The sequence below is a fragment of the Stomoxys calcitrans genome, chromosome 5, assembly GCF_963082655.1.
Source record: "Stomoxys calcitrans chromosome 5, idStoCalc2.1, whole genome shotgun sequence".
Classification (NCBI taxonomy): domain Eukaryota; kingdom Metazoa; phylum Arthropoda; class Insecta; order Diptera; family Muscidae; genus Stomoxys; species Stomoxys calcitrans.
This window is the reverse complement of record NC_081556.1, coordinates 162,092,398-162,112,848: the sequence shown is the minus strand read 5'-3', so window position 1 is coordinate 162,112,848 and position 20,451 is coordinate 162,092,398.

Genomic DNA, 20,451 nt, shown 5'->3' with positions numbered 1-20,451 from the left:
CAAGTCTCTGAACACAATTACAGAAAGGAATTTTATATGCTGCAATGGTAAAGTTGAAATTTGTTCTCATCGCTACTGCTCAGAATAGCCCAAACATGCAGCGTGACATGGCCTGAAAATTTGGTAAGCATTAGAAATTAACAAAACTAAAAATTATTCTGGTCTTCATTTAACTTTGTTTGCAGGAACTTTTAAAATTGAAATACGAAATACAATTTATGCAGCAGCGATGCATCTTTACTGAACACTTTCATTTCTTTCCAACAGTCTATAAAATATTGTGGATATGGCTTAACGGAACTTATGGGACAATATGGTGCTTACCTCTTTGCGACTTATTTGCAATTGAGAATTTTTCCGTAGCCATGCGACTTATTTGCAATTGAGAATTTTTCCGCAGCCATTGAAAAGAAAAAGAATTATTTCATGCGTATTAGTTAAAACTGAACGAAATAGAAGCAGAGATTTTGCAAAAAGTTTGTACAGATGTAATTACACAAATTTAAAAATTTCGAACATTTTATTCCATCAATTGTATTGAGTTTAGTTCAAATTATCTTTCACGATTGTTCTTCATATGCACTGAATAAATAATAATTAAATTTCATTTAGTTTACGTTGAACCATAACGAAGTTCATTTGATGTATTTGTATTTTAGAAATGCATTAACTTCAAACGAATAAAATTGTCCTTAGCGCTATATGAACTTTATTGGAAACTAGTTTATTTTAACTCAACCATTGGGATACTTTTTTTTAGTGTACCCTTTAGCTTAAAAACCAAGCAAAATTTTGATATTTGAAAATTAAACTATTCATATCTCGCTAACGGTGCCCGAAGACATAGTGGTCAAGCTCTTTCTCCACACTCAGAAAAATGGTGCGCAAAAAAAAGTAAAAACTTAGTTTAAATTAGTTAGCCATTTTTAATCTAATTTGGTTAAATTTTGATTTAAACAAGGAAAAATTGTAAGATTTTGGTAAGTTTTACTTATCTGTAATTAATGGCAAATAGTTCATAAACTTAGGTTTTGGGAAGTTATTTTACTTAACGAAATGTCTTCCTAACAAGAAAAATAATCCTTCAGTAAATAACCTTTTTATTTACCCAATATAAATTGTTGTTAATTTGAGTTCAACATATGTTACAAACCTATATTCTTCAAATTGAATAAATATTAGTTCAAAATAGTTTACGTATTTCCCAAATTTGATTATTATTGAATAAATTTAATTCAAATAAAAGTTTTTAAAATTTTGTTAAAAATAAGCTTAGGTTGACAGATTTTGTAACAGTAATACCAATCCTCTCCGTAATTAAATTATAAAGATGACTTTTAAACAGAAAATATCTTAATACACTTTAAATAGGATAATAGATCCATGTTAGAAACCCAAAATAAAATGCCCTTAGAAATCATAAAGCTTTATGACTGATACAAATTCTTATTTAAAAAGCAAAATCAACACTTTGCATTTTCTTTTGTCTATGGGACAATCTTCATGTTTACCTGTGCTGTGTGTGAATAACATTTGAGCGACAATTTTTTCCTCGTATGTATGCTATTGAACATCATGTGCAGAGTCATGAACCATTCAGAGCAATACGCATTTCGCGTATGCCGCCGACGAAAAAACCTTTTGTGTGCACTAATACAATAACAACACAGGCAACAGCTGAAAACTACGCAAACAATAACCCGAATACCTTGTCGCACGCAAGCCATTATAACGCCCAGTGTGATGTACACAAGTCGTGGACGGTAATAAGCCGAAACATGTTTTACGCTAAATTTATTTGGCCTTCAAATAATTCATATAATCGGATATTGTCAGACTGCAGACCATAGGGTAATCTGTTTCTATTACAAATAGAACACAAAAAACCCTCGTTTTTAAAGTTAGCCAGAAAAAAGTGTTTTTTGCTTTGACTGGTTTCCTATATGGCGATTTCGTTTGGTACCACCCAAACTCGCCGGTAGGATTTGTCGAAGAGGTATACTCTTAAGAGTATTTTCATATGTAGCGCAGCAAAAAAGAAAATAACTCCACTTCATATGTTTCTACCAAATGAAGACGTCCAACTATAACAAACAAACACACCATATAAGTAAGTTTTCAATGTAAGCATATTTGCAGCCTACACTGTTTGCGGCGTGCCTCCCGTTCATTCACATGTTTTGCGTTACATTTAATTGGTGTTGAACTTTAAAAGACAAGGGTTTTTGAGTGTTCTATTTGTAATAGAAACGGATGGTCTGCAGCCGGACAATATGCGATTGCATGAATTATTTCAAGACCAAATAAATTTCACGCAAAACAAGGGTAAACTTTGAAACCAAAGTAAATTACCCTGTATTCAAGATATTGGCCAACAATTAACAGATAAAATGTTGTGAACTTATTTCCAATTTTTTCGTAGGCCCACTGTGCGACAGCTATAGATCGATTGAGACAACAAAGTCCAGTTTCGTGAAGATCGGTTGAAAAATGTCAACATTATTGCAATACTCCATTTAAAATGATTGCTAATTAACTGAGATACGGACAAGGCTTGATTGACTTAGAAGTGAACAGCGGTGAGTGACACCTCTTCCTAGACAATTTTTCTGGCTTGAAAAATGTACATAAAATAAAGTCGACAATTATTGGATCGACAATTATTAAGGATCTTCTTTTCGATCAACAGGCTGCTTTAAATTGCTCTATAGACAACATGTTTCGCTGCTCGAAATCTCTGATTGTCTTTTCTGATGAGATTCCTCAAATATTTGTATTTAGTCGAAGATGCTAAATGCGAGCAGCTTTATTTATTTTAGAAATTGAATGTACGAGATGTGCCTAGAAATTTCTACTGAACATAGATAGCGTGGTTATCTAACACGACTGAATTGTGAAAGCTACAAACCCGGTATGAGTGCTCCATCCATTTCAAATTGTTGTTGCAGAAGAACATTTGAGTGGTTAAATATGGGTTCAAGGAAACAAAAGTCGTCCCACAGACTGCAGCAGTTGCTAATTCCATTCACGTATACCATTGTGTTGGGCTGCCTGCCATTGGCAAGAGCACGACTTGAAGCTTAGAAATTTTGTGTCTTGCTAAAATATTTTTCGTGCAATGTTCAACCAAAAATACTTTAAAAATTAGCAAGGTCAAGAACTACCCTTTTGTAGAAAGAGCACTTATTTTTTTTTTAATATTTTTATTTTATGGTAAAAATATGGAAAGTCCGTAATTCAACATGATTTATAGGCTGATAAAAAACCGTGTATTTGCGATGTTTGTTAGTACCAGCTGGTAGTGGGTGCCGACGCCTATTGCTCGTTGTAGACCAAACGATCAACAATTGCGGCCTAAGCAAGGCAAGCGGAAGTACTATGCCTTCAATACGCAACTAAATAAAATAGGAAAAAAAAACAAAGAATTAAAACGAAAACAATAGGCATTTTTATTAAGCATATTCCACATCTTTCATCCGTTGGCTACCATTTTTGTGCTTTATCTGCAAAATAAGAAGAGAGAACACACATTTATACCCTACACTGCCACGTTTAATGACTAACGTTTAACCGCTTGTTATAAAAACTAAAAAATTGTCTTAATTAACAAAACTAAAATACTATTGCAAGAGTTCTAACTTGAGATGAATTGAGCAGGTGCTCAACAGCCGCTTCTACAAGGAGGATTTATTTGCAGATTTTCTTACCGGATCTTAAGGGATCTGTTGTATGGTTCTCACAGGTTTTCGATGGGATTCGCGTAAAAATTGCAGGGTGCGCCAGGGAAACTTGCTTATTTGAAAGGTCAATAAAAACAAAATTACCTCAGTTATTGTTTTAATTCTTTGTTTATTTGATAATACAATATCCCAATTTTTTCATGCAGTCTTGTAAATGACATCGGTTAAAAGACGACCCCCATTGCGCATGCACTGTATAAGTGGGGTTTTCAAATTCGTGTCCACTCTGCAGCATATCAATCAATATGTTGGCAATGGCGTCGCAGATATTGTTCTTGAGGGGTGCTATAGTCCGTGGTCGATCGACATACACCGGGGATTTCAAATAGCCCAATAAAAAGAAATCGCACGCATTCAAATCTGGAGAGCGTACCGGTCATAGCAGGTCCCCTCTGAGAGAGATAAGGAGGTCGGGGTTATGTTGCAACAAATTCATTGAGTCTCTTGCTGTGTGTGCTGTGGCTCCATCATGCAGAAACCACACGTTTCTAACAACAGTGGTGTCCGAAATTCCCATAGCAGCTGCGTGTTTGCGAACCGAACGCCGGGGGGAACTCACAACTTACTGCTTCACTCTTTCGATATTGTCCGAAAGCTACCGGTGGCGTCCACAGGTTGCTGGTAGTGGAAAGTTCCGTAAAATGCGAAGTAGCGTTAAATGAGGCCGTGGGCAGTGAGCGATTTTTGAGAGGAGTCAGGTGGCAATGGCTCTTAATTAAATACTGAGTGCCAATAATAATCGAGATGACGAGGCGAGTTATTGGCGCCTTCAAATAACCAATGGCCAACATCAGCGTCTGTTCCCAGGTTAGGGGCGGGAGCGTCGGATCTTGGAGGAAGCTGCTTGCGACAATGAGGAATACATGCGCTATCCTACAAAACCCATGCGTTTGGGGCACTGGGTCAATAACCCGCCCCCGGAAAACTATGAGAAAAAAAGGAATAGTAAAAACGGACCGCCCCTAATGTTAACGACCCACGCAAACAAAAAAAGCACAATGATTTGCAGACCTGCACCTGGAATGTCCGCACTCTCTAACGAGAAGGTGAAGTATATGCGCTGGCGGATGTATTGGAGAAGGCAGATATTACCACCTAACAGGAAGATCGATGGACTGGGAATGGCATTACAACAACACCAAACGATGACGAACTATACTGCCATAACACGAGGCATGAATTTGGCTGTGGAATTGTGGTTAGTCGAAGTCTGAAACACCTTGTCTACAACTTTATTCCGGAGATGAGAAGATAAGGACGAGCAGACCAAAAATATTTTCTAAGAGCGCCTAGAGAGAGAATATGACCGCTGCCCCGCCCATGATATTAAAATCGTTGTTGGAGATTACAATGCGAAGATAGGGAAGGAAGACATCTTTGGTTCAACAGTCGGAAAGTTTAGCCTCCACGAGATAACATCCTATATTGGTTTGAGGCTAATAGATTTCGCCGCGGCAAAATCATGTTGTGATAGATGGAAGGCATTCATGCCGAGTGTAAGATGTACGATCGATCCATTGAGCGAATATAGATTCGGATCATTACCTTGTTGCTGCAAAGGTTCGCACTCGTTTGAACATGGCGACGATAGTACGATCTGACACTGTACGGAAGCTGGACATTGAAAAGCTGCAAACACAGCAGATGGTAACGGCATACTCCACTCGATTGACCCAACTGCTTGATGAAAGCACTCCTTGTTCCGATGATATAATGGTGCAGTGGCAAACCATTTTAGCAATGCGCCAGATGAAGGAGAGGTTTCGAGAGAAAAGGAGAGAGGAGAAACGTCTCTTCCGCAGAAAGAAAAAGGAAATGGAAAGATGTGAATGTAAGCGAATTGAGATGTCAGCGTGAAGTCCGGAAATTCTACCAAAGAATTAATTAGGCTTTGGTGCAGACACACCCTCCTGCAGAGACAAAAAAGGAAATCTGGTAACTGACACGGATAGCATGCTTAGGATATGGAAAGAATATTTTGAACATTTGAGGCGACATGTTAACAAAGCGTATGAATCAGCTTATCTGGGCGATATGGCTAGAAGAACGCATACCCGATGATTGGAACCTCAGCATACTATGTCCCGCACACAAGAAAGGAGACAAGAGGAATAAATCTCCTCCCCATCGCAATATACTCTCGAGAGTATGTGTGAAAGATTAAAACCTTAAGTCAATGAGATAATTGGGCCCTATCAATGCGGCTTTAGACCTGGTAAATCCACCATAGATCAGATATTCACAATGCGCCAAATCTTGGAAAAGACCCGAGAAGGACAAATCAACATCTACCATTTCTTTGTGGACTACAAAGTCGCTTTCGATTGCACTATCAAAGGTATTTCAAACCAAGCCTGAGTTTGATGTCCCTGCAAAATTAATTAGACTCTGAAGGATGACACTTGCTGAAACACGTTCCTTAATAAGAATGGGAATGAATTTGAGCTTTTCTGTATGCGCTGTTTGACGACGATAGTATAGTTACACATATCAAAATAGAACGGCTGCGTTGGATAGTTCATCTTATGGTACACGCAAACCGGGACGACCAAAAGCCCGATGAAAAGATCAAGTGGTGTCAGAGATTTTAGAATGAGCGCAGAAGATCGAGGCGCTTGGAACGCTATTCCACGTTCGGCTAGCGGAACAACTGTTCTGTCATAGCTAATTAAAGTAAAGTAGGTACTTTTTATACCCTCCACCATATGATGGGGGTATACTAATTTCGTCATTCTGTTTGTAACTCCTCGAAATATTCGTCTAAGACCCCATAAAGTATATATATATTCTTGATCGTCATGACATTTTAGGTCGAACTTACCATGTCCGTCCGTCCGTCTGTCTGTCGAAAGCACGCTAACTTTCGAAGCTAGCCGCTTGAAATTTTGCACAAATACTTCTTATTAGTGTAGGTCGGTTGGGATTGTAAATGGGCCATATCGATCCACGTTTTGATATAGCTGCCATATAAACCGAACTGGGATCTTGACTTCTTGAGCCGCCAGAGGGCACAATTCCTATCCAATTTGGCTGAAATTTTGCATGAGGTGTTTTATTATGACTTCCAACAACTGTGCTGAGTATGGTTGAAATCGGTCCATAACCTGATATGACTGTCATATAAACCTATCTGTGGTCTTGACTTCCTGAGCCACTGTGGGCACAATTCTTATCCGATTTGGCTGAAATTTTGCTTGAGGTGTTTTGTTATGACTTTCCACAACTGTGCCGTTTTAATATAGCTGTCATATAAACCGATCTGGGGTCTTGACTTCTTGAGCCGCTAGAGGCTGAAATTTTGCATGAGGTGTTTTATTATGACTTCCAACAACTGTGCTGAGTATGGTTGAAATCGGTCCATAACCTGATATGGCTGTCATATAAACCTATCTGTGGTCTTGACTTCCTGAGCCTCTACAGGAAGAAATTCTTATCCGATTTGGCTGAAATTTTGCATGTTTCTGTTTTATTATGACTTTCAACATCTGTGCCGTTTTGATATAGCTGTCATATAAACCGATCTAGGGTCTTGACTTCTTGAGCCGCTAGAGGGCACAATTCTGATCCAATTTGGCTGAAATTTTGCACGACGTCTTTTGTTATGACTTCCAACAACTGTCAATAACCTAATATAGCTGCCATATAAACCGATTTGGGGTCTTGATTTCTGAAACCACTAGAGGACGCAATTATTATCCGATTTGGCTGAAAATTTGCATGAGATGTTTTCATATAACTTTCAACATCTGTGTTAAGAATAGTTGAAATCGGTCCATAACCTGATATAGCTGCGATATAAACCAATATGGAATCTTGACTTCTTGAGCCTCTAAAGGGCGCAAGTATTACCCGATTTGGCTGAAATTTTTTACAACGGCTTCTCTCATGACCTTCAACATACGTGTTGAATACGGCATGAATCGGTTTATAGCCTTATACAGCTCCCCTATTAACCGATCTGCCTATTTTACTTCTTCAGCCCCTAAAGTGGGCAATTCTCACTAGATTTGGCTGAAAATTTACACAATGACTTCTACTATGGTCTCCAATATTCAGTTCAATTATGGTCCGAAATGAACTTGATATTGTTCCAATTACATATAAAGAAATTCTTATCCGATTTGGCTGAAATATTGCATGATGTGTTTTGTTATGACTTCCAACAAAGGTATTAAGAATGGTTCAAATCGGCCCATAACCTGATATAGCTGCCACCTTCTCTGCAGCAATAAAAAACAATTGTGGGAAAATATTCAAAAACATGGTACAATATCCCGGTACGGACTTACTGTAAGTTAATTTCATCCATGCCTAAGATAATTGAAGCTGTTCTTAAATACAATGGTGGATATACCGAGTATTTATTGTCTGGTTTGATGTTTATTCAAACCACTAACACTCATGTACAAATTACTATATTATTTTGAAGTTTTTTTTCATATACAACTATACACAACACAATCCATCAATTTCTTAAATTTAGGTTTTTTAAATTGTTTTTTAATCCTATCTTTACTCCAAACTAATTTTTAAATACACGAAATATGTTTACTTTATAAATAAAAATGAAATATGTATGAAATAAAAAACCTAAAAATATAAAAACTATACGGACGGTAGGACGGCGAAAATCCTATGGGGGATCCAGATCGTGAGAAGACGATGCTATTACTAAAAGGAAGCAAGAAGGAGTTCAGTATAGCTATTGGTATCGTAACGGGACACAAAGAACTACGGGCTCACTTATGTAAAATCGGTGCGGCAAGTGATACAATGTGTAGGGCATGCTTGGAAGATAATGAGACGTTGGAGCATTTGCTTTGCCATTGCCCGGCTTTCGCGTCAAACAGACACCGGTACTTAGGTGGAGACATAATATCAGACATGAACCAACTTAGTGGAGTGGCATTGAAAACAATTAAGGATTTTGTAAGTAGCACGGAATTCCTAACTTAAATTTTTTTTTAGAGGTTACTTTATAGTTTTAAGAGCGCACAACAAGCCGTTTACTGGCATAGGTGTATGTCCATAGTGGCATGGGGTTGATTAATATCTGCACCCTCTTTTCAACCTAACCTAAAAACTATACACTCGTTCAAAACATACTTCAAATCTATTTTTCTGTTCACATGTGTATATCATGATTATTTATTTCATTTCATTGGTTTGTCATATTTCATTCTCATAATAATTGTCTGTTCTATGTAAACAGTATGTAAGCAACCCTAAGTTTATAATAAATACTTCTTCCGGGTATTTATTTGGATATTTATAATTTTGCTGATATCTTGGGTATAACAACATTTCCCAAACAATTTTTGATGGTTTCGTATTCTTTGTATATAAACCTGATCTTCTGATTTATAAAATGGGATTTTAGTTATATATAGCCGCCTGTATTCTGGTAGACCCCTACCCATTCCTGTCAAATGTGATAGACCGACCGATATAGACCGATCTCCCGATATTGGATATTTTTATCCTATTTCGATGAAATTTGGCACAGCGAGTTCTGGTACCCCTCTAAACATTTTTGTTAAATATCGTCCAGATCGGACCATATATGGGTATAGCTGCCATATAGATCGATCTCCCAATATATAGGGTATTGATGCGATAAAGAATGTACGTACAGTTGTACCTCGATTAACCGGTTCGTCCGGGACCGAGCTTAGCACGGAAACCGAAAACTTAACCGTGTTTTCGATTAGAGGTTTTTCTTTTCTTGTTACCATACAGAGTTTCTAGATTTCGTATAAATTGGTTTATTATTTGTTGTATTATTTGTTTTTGTTTTTTGTTAGTTTGTATGCGATGTACCTGCATTACATCTGACTCTGAAATTTCTAGACTACTATTGTTTTCAAGAAATTCCATAGAGCACTATATGCCTCTATAGCTTGAGCTAATGGGGGTTAAGGGTTTATGGGTCTTTTGAGTTTTCTTCGCCTGATTCTCGGAATTCCCATAAGTCTCGTATTCTTCGATTTGGTTAGCCGTATGAATTTTGGCATTATATACAGGTTGTTTCAAACATCACACTAGCTTGTGGTGTTACATTGTCCAAGATATGGCAACCGTCCACCCAACTATTCTGATATTCCAAGACTTGGCATGATTATGCCTGCTGTCTGAAGACAATAGTTTTTGATAATTAATTTACGGTGTTGAAGCTTCGGATTGCCCCTTGATTCATAGGCATAATTAAGCATGTGGAATTCGGTGGAAGAAATATTTTTGTAACATTTACACCTGGTTTTGCTTACTCTTGTCGAGAGGAAAATGTTTTGTAGACGTTGCCTTACTTCTGGCATATTTTAAAATTGTTTTCTTCTCTTTTATTAAATCACGTAAAGTAAATTTGCCTACATCACACATTTCTGATAACAACACAGAAAAAATATTGACTTAAATTTGACCAATGGTATTGTACCCTTTCACATACATGTCAATTATATGAAAATGTTGAAATATTTAATTACGCGTTTATAAATTAGGCATGTTTATATAGACCAACAGATACCCAACTTCCAAATCCTTTCTTGTGGATCAATATTTCTAGGTATTATATACCTATATATAACACCACCATAGGACGGTTCGATTTCGCTGAAGTTGGAAAACCGGATTAAGGTGAAATTTGAATGCGTTTTCACTTGTTGTGCAATTAAACATTTATCAAATGACATTTGAAAATTTTTAAACGAACCGGCTCGTCGCTGTGCTCTTGATCAATGTGCCCTAAGCAAAAAAAAAGCAGTAGGGCTTCTTCCACGTCAAAAAAAAATCTTGTCAACAAATCGTGCGTTTTTGGAAACTTTTTGCTTGTGGCGCTTACTTCCAACTTAAAGCTATTAAAAAATCTTTTCAAAAACTTACGCGATTTTTGAAAGTATTGTTCCCTGCGATGCAGGGTTCAGCCGGGCCGAATCTTATATACCCTCCACAATGGATCGCATTTGTCGAGTTCTTTTTCCGCTATCTCTATTTAGGCCAACAAAGGATAAAAAAATAATTGCTATGTTATTGGAGCTATATCAAGTTATGGCCGATTCGGACCATAATCGAATTGAATGTTGGAGATCATAGAAGAAGTCATTGGGTAATATTTCAATCCATTCGAAAAAGAATTGTGTCCTTTAGGGGCTCAAGAAGTAAATAGGGATATCGGTTTATATGGGAGCTGTATTAGGCTATAGACCGCGTCAGAACATATTTGACACGTATGTTAAAGATCATGGGAAAAGCCGTTGTACAAAATTCCAGCCAAATCGGATAAGAATTGCGTCCGCTAGTGGCTTAAGAAATCAAGATTCAAGGTCGGCTTATATGGCAGTTATATCAAGTTATGGACCGATTTGAACCATATTTGGCACAGTTATTAAAAGTGATAACGAAAAACGTCCTGCAAATCAAATCGGATAATAATTGAGCCCTCTAGAGGCTAAAGAAGTCAAGACCCCAGATCGGTTTACATGCCGGGTATATCAAATTGGTTTCCATTGCATTTACGAAATGTTATTCGTTGTATTAATAACATAGAATTGTTATGTTAATGAAATCCAATTGTTGTATTACTGAACGAAATTGTTCAATATACTAAATAATCACAGATCATAGTATTGATGTTCACTGGTCATTATATTGATGATCACTAATCATGCTGCTTGAGTTTGTGTAGACAAATCAAAATCATCCGTTAGGGTAGTACACACACTCAAAAAAAGTGACCCCATAGTTCAGTTAAAATGAATTAATTTTCAATAAAATTGAACTTCATATAGCGCTAAATACATTTTAGTTTCTGTTGTTGTTAAAAATGGAGAAATTATATGAACTTCTGGGTAGTTTAATGACAACTAAGTCAAATAAATCATTTCTTCATTCTGTATATATGATAAACATGATAATTTTAGGTCATATGAAATTAATTGCTGGAATAAAATGTTCTACATTTTTACTATGAGTAAATTAAAATGTCCAAGTATTTAGTAAAATGTAGTTTTCTATTTGGGCCAGTTTAACTAGTTCACAAGAAATACTTCGTTACTTCGACCATATGATAAACAATCGCCTAAGTTTAAAGACATTTGAAACTAATTGTTGGAATGATTTTTTTTTAATTTTTACTGTAAATAAATCTTAACAAACATATTGCAAAATCCGTTGGCTCAAAGAAAAAAAAAAACACAAAATAACTTAATTTAAGCTATAACTTTAGTCATTTGTTGGCGTACAAATATACAATTCTTAATATGAAGTTTACTATTCGTTTCTCATTCGATTTAGACAAATGTTGCAATTTGTAGATTAGTCATAAAGGACTATAACCGTTATCGCCATAGTTCCATACATTTGCTGGTTTTCACAGTATTAATTTTATTATACCCACCACCATAGGATGGGTGTACGCTAACCTAGTCAGTCCGTTTGCAACACCTCAAAATAATGATCTGCGACCCCGTAAAGTATATATATTGTTACGTTTTTACCGTAGTCGTTTCACTTCCAGTTAAAACACAGTTCGTTTACAATTACTTTACTTTACAAAGATTAATTGATCTACCTATTTGCTGAACAACTCACTAACTGCTGTTTGCTGATACGTTTACAACAGGCGTTTTCAGATAAGACTGACTCGTGTTGCGTTGTGCCTGCCACTGCCTTATATACCTCTTGCTGGCCACATCGATATTTCAAGATGCAACAATGTGTGATGACGTAATAAGGAAACTGTTATAATTTGAAATTTTATATAATGGAAATTTATCTAAAGGGACCTTAAAACTAATAAAAACCCAATTGTAACAATATTCTTGAACGTCTGGACATTTTGTGTAGATCTAGCCATGTCCGTCCATCCCTCCGTCTGCCGACATCACTTTAGCGTTCGAACGCATAAAGTTAGCCGCTCGAAATTTTGCACAGATACATTTTATTTATGAAGGTCGTTGTAAATGGTCTATATCGGTTCAGATGTGGATATAGCTCCCATATAAGCCGATCTCCCGATTTGATATATTTAGCCCTTAGAAACAGCAATTGTTATCCGATTGGGCTGAATTTTGTATGTAGTGTTCTGTTACGTCGTACCAAGTACGTTTGAAATCGTTCTATAACTTGATATAGCTTCCATATAAACCGATCTCTCGATATCACGTCTGGATACCCTGGAAGCCCCAAATGTTGTCCGATTTGTCTAATTTTGCACGTGGTGTTCTATTAAGACATCCAACAACTGTGCCAAGTACGGTGCAAATCGTTCTTGGACCTGATGTAGCTCCCATAAAAACCGATCACTCGATTATCTTCGCTTCCATTCGTGCCTGGTTTTGCAGAAATTTAGTACTTTGAGTAAAATTATGCACTTCAACTAATTTTATTTTGTGTGAATTTTACCCAGAATCCATGGTGGTAGGTTTCAAAGAACTTGGAAGGTTTTTATTTGTTATTATTTATTTTAAGTTTAATAAGTAAATTTTCAGATTTAATAAATCCATTGGAAAATTTGGAAAACAGTTTAGTAAAAACAACTATAATTGCTGCGAATACTTCGTCTTATACGTTTAAATGATTACCGGTCCATGCCAATGAACTGAGAAATAGTTCATTGACATTTTGAATCGATCTTGCCAAGTCCGTCCGTCTGTCGAAATCACGATAGTGGTCGAACGCGTCTAGCCGCTTGAAATTTTGCATAAATACTTCTTATTTATGTAGGCCATATCGGTTCAGATTTGGATATGGCTCCCATATAAACCGATCTCCTGATTTGACATCTTGAGCCCCTGAAAGCCACAATTGTAGTCCGATTTATCCATAACGTTCTGCTTCAACTTCCAACAACTGTCCCAATTCGGTCCAAATAGGTCTGTGACCTGATATACAAACCGATCTGACAATTATTTTGTTCAGTTCCTAGAAGCCTACATTTTTGCCTGGTTTGGCAGAAATTTGGGATGTAGAGTAACACTATGACCTAAGACTAAATTTATTTCACGTAAATTCTTAAGAGAATCTACGGTGAGGAGTTCCCAAAAATCGTCCCGGCCGAACTTAGCACGCTATTACATGCTTCTTTTTATTATATTACATTTAACTTTTTTATCTCTTTGTATATTAAGACAATGGGAAAGGGGCAAACTGATTCATATTTTAAGTACACAAAAACCCATCTGCAAAAAACTCGATCTGACCAAATGAGCCGCTGCTAAAAATTGATTTAAACAATGATGCATTAAGTGAATTATTTTCTAAATGTCTTAAAAGTGAACACAAAGTTTTAAGGATCATTAAATTTTCTTTTTATTAATACATATATTATTTTGTATAAACTGATCTCAATTTGCCCGTAATAGGTTCAACGATTGACGGAATTGAAACAACGTCATCGGTTGAATTTATTATATAAACGAAAATTTTCATTGTAAAGGGCAATTTTTTAGCCATTATCTTTTTGGCTATACTGGTTTAAACAGCTCACGCACGTTTATTTTTCTGTTTCACTGTTAAACATCTTCAATTTGGTCTATTATTTAAGAATGAATCGCCTTACAAACGAACAATGCTTGCAAATTATTGAATTTTGTTATCAAAATGCGTGCTCTTTTAAGAAAGTTCATCGCGCGCTTGTGTGTGTTCTATGTGTTCAATGACAAAGCTAATTTTTGGCTCATGGGTACGTAAATAAGCCGAATTGTCGATTTTGGAGAGAAAATCGGCCAGAAGCATTGCAAGAGCTACCAATGCACGTAGAAAAAGTCACAGTTTGGTGCGGTTTAATGGCCAGTGTCATCATTGGACCGTACATCCTCAAAGATGATGCGAATCGTGACGAAACTGTGAATGGTTCTTTTGCCCAAAATGCAAGAGCTTGACTTGCATAACATGTGGTTTCAACAAGACGGTGCCACATGCCACACAGCACGCGTAACAATGGACTTATTGAAAGGCGAGTTCGGTGAACATTTTATTTCACGTTCGGGACTATTTAGGAGTTTCTCAGTTTTTTTCATTAGAATATGGAAAATAAAAATGTTGTAATATAAATGAACAGGAATTCGTAAATACAACGGTTGACAAAATTCAGAAACACAACGTCAACGACTGAACTCATTATATTAACGAATATTTTTATTGCACTAAAGTAAATTCTCGTTTTATTAATGAATGCAAGACGACGAACGCTGTTCGTAACTATGACAACCGTTTTTTCTATCAGTGCATCAACACGCTGTATTAGAAGCAACTAATGCTGTGGCACGCTATGGCATACGCTGGGGTATTAACGACTTCCTCGGAGACATCGACTGGTCACAATCTCAAAGAAGGGTGACCTCACCCAGTGTAAAAACTGGAGGGGGATTACATTGCTAAACACATTAAATAAAGTGATGGCAAGTCTACTTCTGCAGCGTATTTCGTCTATTTCGGGAAAAGAGTGCCGACCATACGCTGGCCTATGGCATACGCTGGCGTATTAACGACTTCCTCGGAGACATCGACTACGCGGATGATATATGCCTCTTTGCGCATCGCTTCGGGTTTGGGTCTATTTCTTCCTATATTGGAGCGTATAACTTGGGAGCCATTGTCAGGCACCGGATTAGAAGTCACAATTGAATGTTACAAGCCAAATTTCACAATAATAATAATAATATTTTAAATCATTTATCGATTTTTGCCAGATTTAAAATATTATTATTATTATTGTGAAATTTGGCTTGTTGTTGTTGTTGTAAAACACACTGCTACAACAACAACAACAAGCCAAATTTCACAATAATAATAATAATATTTAAAATCTGGCAAAAATCGATAAATGTTGTCCATATACCTTTCAGATTAATTTTACTTGTATGTAGCAAATGCCACCAGCAAATATAGCAAATGATACACACACACAGACAGACAGATGGGCGGACATAGTTTGTTGGTTTCAGAAATCGACTCCGTTGTTTAACTTGAAGTTAATGGCTATTATGTTCACATATTGAGGTTTTTCAAGTTTTCATTTTTAGCCACTGAGTTGTGGATTATGCAAATTTACCAATGCACATTCCTTAAGGAGCAGTGGGAATATTTCTCTCATAGCAATGAGTTCTGTCAATGATAAGGGACCTCCTTTTTATTGCCGAGTCCGAATGACTTGCTGCAGAGCGACATCACATAGTAGAGATATTTGCTCTGTTGATTACCTAAGGTAAATACCTCACAAGTGTGGCCAGCAGTTTTATCTCTTGCCTATAGTTTCATTTTTAACCACTGTGAGTGCGTATGATTAAAAAGCGCCCAACTGTGATTGCACCCAAAAAACCTTTGGTCTTTGGATCATCATAAAATACTTCTGTGGCTTTTTATTTCGAACATGCACGAATTTCTATCAACCACCGCAGTCCGTTGTGCCCAACCTCGTATAAACCATTATTTTGAAATGATGAAATCCCTTTTTCGTGACCAATATTTCATAGCAAACGTCAAAGGCACGAACAAAGTTTGGAAAATAAGAGGTGGGTGTGCTTATCGATTGCAAGAGTTGAGCTTACGAGTACTTTTTACAATCGCGTACTGCTGAACAAATCACTTTCCCATATTTCACGGAAAATGATATTCTAAGACGTATTGCTACATCACTACTGTGGTCCGAACTCCACTCGTCGAATTTCGGAATCGAATAAGAAAGGCTTCTTTTGAGCACAAGTATGTTAGTCCTAACAGGGAGCAGCTCCAAATGTGAACAAGTTATAGAACTTGTCCAATGTAAGAAATATTCATCTCCGATTATCTGTATTCTTGATCGGCTTTTGTATCGGACTAATCTAAATCTAAAGAATAAATTTAATAAAATTTTTTCTTTAGCCAAACCATTTCGGGGTGTGGGGGGTTCGTGACCAAAGGCTCCCCCTGGCTTTGTCCCTGGGCCCCATATACAGTGGAGGAAAACATAATAGGGGCAACAGTTACTAAGAATAATATTGCACAAAAGTAGTAAGAAAACATGATTATTTATGCATAAGGCTGAACCTTAATGTTCGTAGACATATGGGCTTTTAACGGTGTACTTAAATTTGATATTGAAGCTCATATAGTTCACGCATATTGTCTTCGTTTCGTAACTTAAAATCTAAGAGGAGAGAAAAACAAACGGTTACCACTCACTCACATGCTTTATTCCAATATTCTTTTCGTAAAATGTTTCGCGGAGTTCACACAACTGAAGAAGAAAAAAAAATTATTAAAGAAATTAAAAAATCCAGAAAATGGGATACGGAACATTTACAGAAAAACACTCTAAAATCATCAATGAGACGCCACCATATTTCACGGTCTTCTAGGTTTGCTTAAACTCATAAATAATAAACAAATTTAATTTGGTTATTATTAACATAATGTTTTGGTATTCGTTGTAATTGCTAAATGAAACAAAATGTTAAAATTTGATCAAATTTGGATATTTTTTTTATAAAATATGCGTACTGTCGTCAAGACTTTAAATTTGGCAAAAACCAAATGCTTTTGTTATTTAATTAAAAAAAATAATGGCATAACATTTCACTTAATTCACCTTTTAAAACAATAATAAATTTTTCCTCGTCAGCTCCACTGGACTATTTTTTACCTCTTTTTCTGCATGTTGCATTTTTCCGCTATAACATTGCGCATCCGAACTCACAACAAAACCTACTGGTTAAGCCGCCAATAAAAACGAAAATCGGCAGATAATTGCCTAAGTGATATTTATATGTGTATGCATTCATGTTTACACGCCAATTCACACACAGCCATTCGTTTTGAAGCATGCACCAGCTTGCCCAAAATGGTAAACAAAACAGATTTTAATAAACTCCGACTGTAAATGAGTATATGTTTTACTGACAGGTAAGAAAAATATCCTTAAAATGCACTCACATATTTTAAGGAATTGTATACTTCTTTTTATTCTACACTAACTAAAAATGATGAACTTCAAATTAGCAAGTCCGCAAAATCAATGGTAATAAATATCAGCAAAAAAATTTGCTACAAATTTTTTTCCCTACAGGGAAAAAAGTATTAAGTATTTTTGAATGTGAATTAAATATTTATAAATAAAAAACTCCTTATAACCAGTGTATAAGAAACATTTTTTAAGAAATTTCCGTATCAATTTTAAGTATATGAACTAATTGCAATTTCTTTGAAAATACGATATTTCCCGTAAAAAAATCTTTTTTTTACCAATCAAGAAATAGAATTTCAATGTAAAAAACCATTATAAAATTAATTAAATACTTTTTTTTTTAAATATCTTTGCTTATCAATATTTTTCCTGTGTATAACACCCCAGACGAGTAGACCAGACAACAACATAATTGAATCCATTGCCAGTGCAACTTTCGTCTCGCACAATATTCCATCTTTTGAACAAGTTTTGTTTTTAGCTTTCAATGAAGGTGGTCGTGCGTTGGCCTGGCGACCTAGGATTTTGCAACATTTGAGTTCCGGATCAAACTCACACACTTTTTATGCGTTACAAAACTTTTCCGCGCTGGAGGGTGTGTCTCTAGTAGAGATGGGCACGTGATCCACATGCTTCCCAATCAAACAAAAGGACGGGCACGTCTTTCTGTCTAATATTTAACGATGAATAACGCTGGGCGAAATTTGTATCATCGTTTAAAATCCGACTCACTTAGGCGTTGTCTACACAAACTCTCCTGTGACTTTCAACATACTTGTCAATTATGATCTGAATCGTTCCATAGCCTGATCTGCCTCCATATAAACTGATCTCTCTATTTAACTTTTTGAGAGCGCAATTCTCATCCGATTTGATTGAAATTTTGCGCTGAATGCATGTATGTATCTAGTGTTCTGTTATGATTTCCAACAACTGTGCTAAGTATGGTCCAAACCGGTTTATAACCTGATATAGCTGATTTTGCTTACATTTTGCGCAACGACTTCTCCTGTGACTTTCAACATACTTGTCAATTATGATCTGAATCGTTCCATAGCCTGATCTGCCTCCATATAAACTGATCTCTCTATTTAACTTTTTGAGAGCGCAATTCTCATCCGATTTGATTGAAATTTTGCACTATGACGTTTCCTATAACATTCAAAAGATGTGTCGAGTATGGTCTTGATCGGTTCAAAACATGATACAGCTCCCATATAAACCGATCTCCCGATTGCACTTCTTAAGCCTCTAGAGGGCGCAATTCTTATCCGATTTGGCTGAAATTTTGCACAATGCCCACTACTATGGTCTCCAACATCCAATCCAAGTCTGTCCCTAATCGGTTCATAACCTGATATAGCTCCAATAGCATAGCAATTCCTATCCATTATCCTTTGTTTGCCTATACAGAGGTACCGGCCAATGTACTTGGCCAATGCGATCCATGATGGAGTGTATATAACATTCGGCCCGGCCGAACTTAACATGCTTTTACTTGTTTTTATTGACATTGTTGGTAAGCGTGTAAAATAGACAACATATGGTGTCATCCTTCGATCTGAATGACAATGACTTAAAGTGGAAGAACACATCATATTTATTTAAAGATTAGACGTTTAGAGTGCAAAATTAGCTAGGAATTAAAATAAACCCACAGTTAAGGCTCTATTACACGGAATGTAGGTGTCTGATGACATGTCAAATTTAGCACATGTCGTGTGATACAAATGCAAATACAAATACAAACACACATATGAAAATCACTTTTTATTCCTTCTGACAAAAACATAAAGAAATCAGTTGTTTTTGTTATCATTCGAATTTACAACCCCAAATTAAATTGTGTCCACAATTTCATGATTTTAAACAGCTTTCTCACAACTTGAACAATTTTTACGCATAAAAAAATCAGCTTATACTTACATTTTTAGGTTATTTCATACGAAAATAACATACAGATGTGATAGCAAAAATGATGAACCGTATGTAAATTAATAATTTTGGCATACATTTTAAATTACATGCGGATAAAAAAGTGACATGTCATAAGACAACTACATGCCGTGTAATAGGGGCATTATGAATTTCGGGAACATTTATTTATAATTTATATAACTTATTCTTTATTTGTTGCCAAATAATACAGACAAAATCTAACCTTCAAATGGCTTTCTACCAAGTGAAAATTACTAATTTGAGGCTCTCGTCAGCTGATTTTATAAAGGGAAAACAGATGATCGAGCCATTAAATACGTATTTAAAGAGTAGTGTAAATGGGTTTTTTATGGTATATATAAAATAATAAAAGCTCTTCAAAGCCAGAAAACACCATTGGGTTTCATGTCAAAATAATTGCACCCTTAGGATTACCTGCTGTAGTATGCCGTCTAATCTGCAACCACAGCGCCACCAACTGACAACTATGGCTAGCACCATATGTTTTGTTGGTGCCAGCTGGAAGTCAAATGATGATGAAGGCGAATTTAAGCCAAGCCGACCGGTGGTCCAAGGAAGTTTCTTTCTTTTTGGATTGGGACTTGGCCGCGCACGGAGGTGGAGCCATCGGTAACAAGGAAAAAAACGCAAGTCAGGAATTGTTAAAAATTATGTTTTATTGAACTTTGCTTTTAAATGAATGTGATAAAAAATGTGTACAATATTAAAGAAATGATGAAGGTGCAAACAAATAACTGCAAATAACTTTTTAAAGACATCTTGTAAAAGAAACAAACATTTAAAAAGGCCTGAAAAGTCAAGAAATGGAGAATA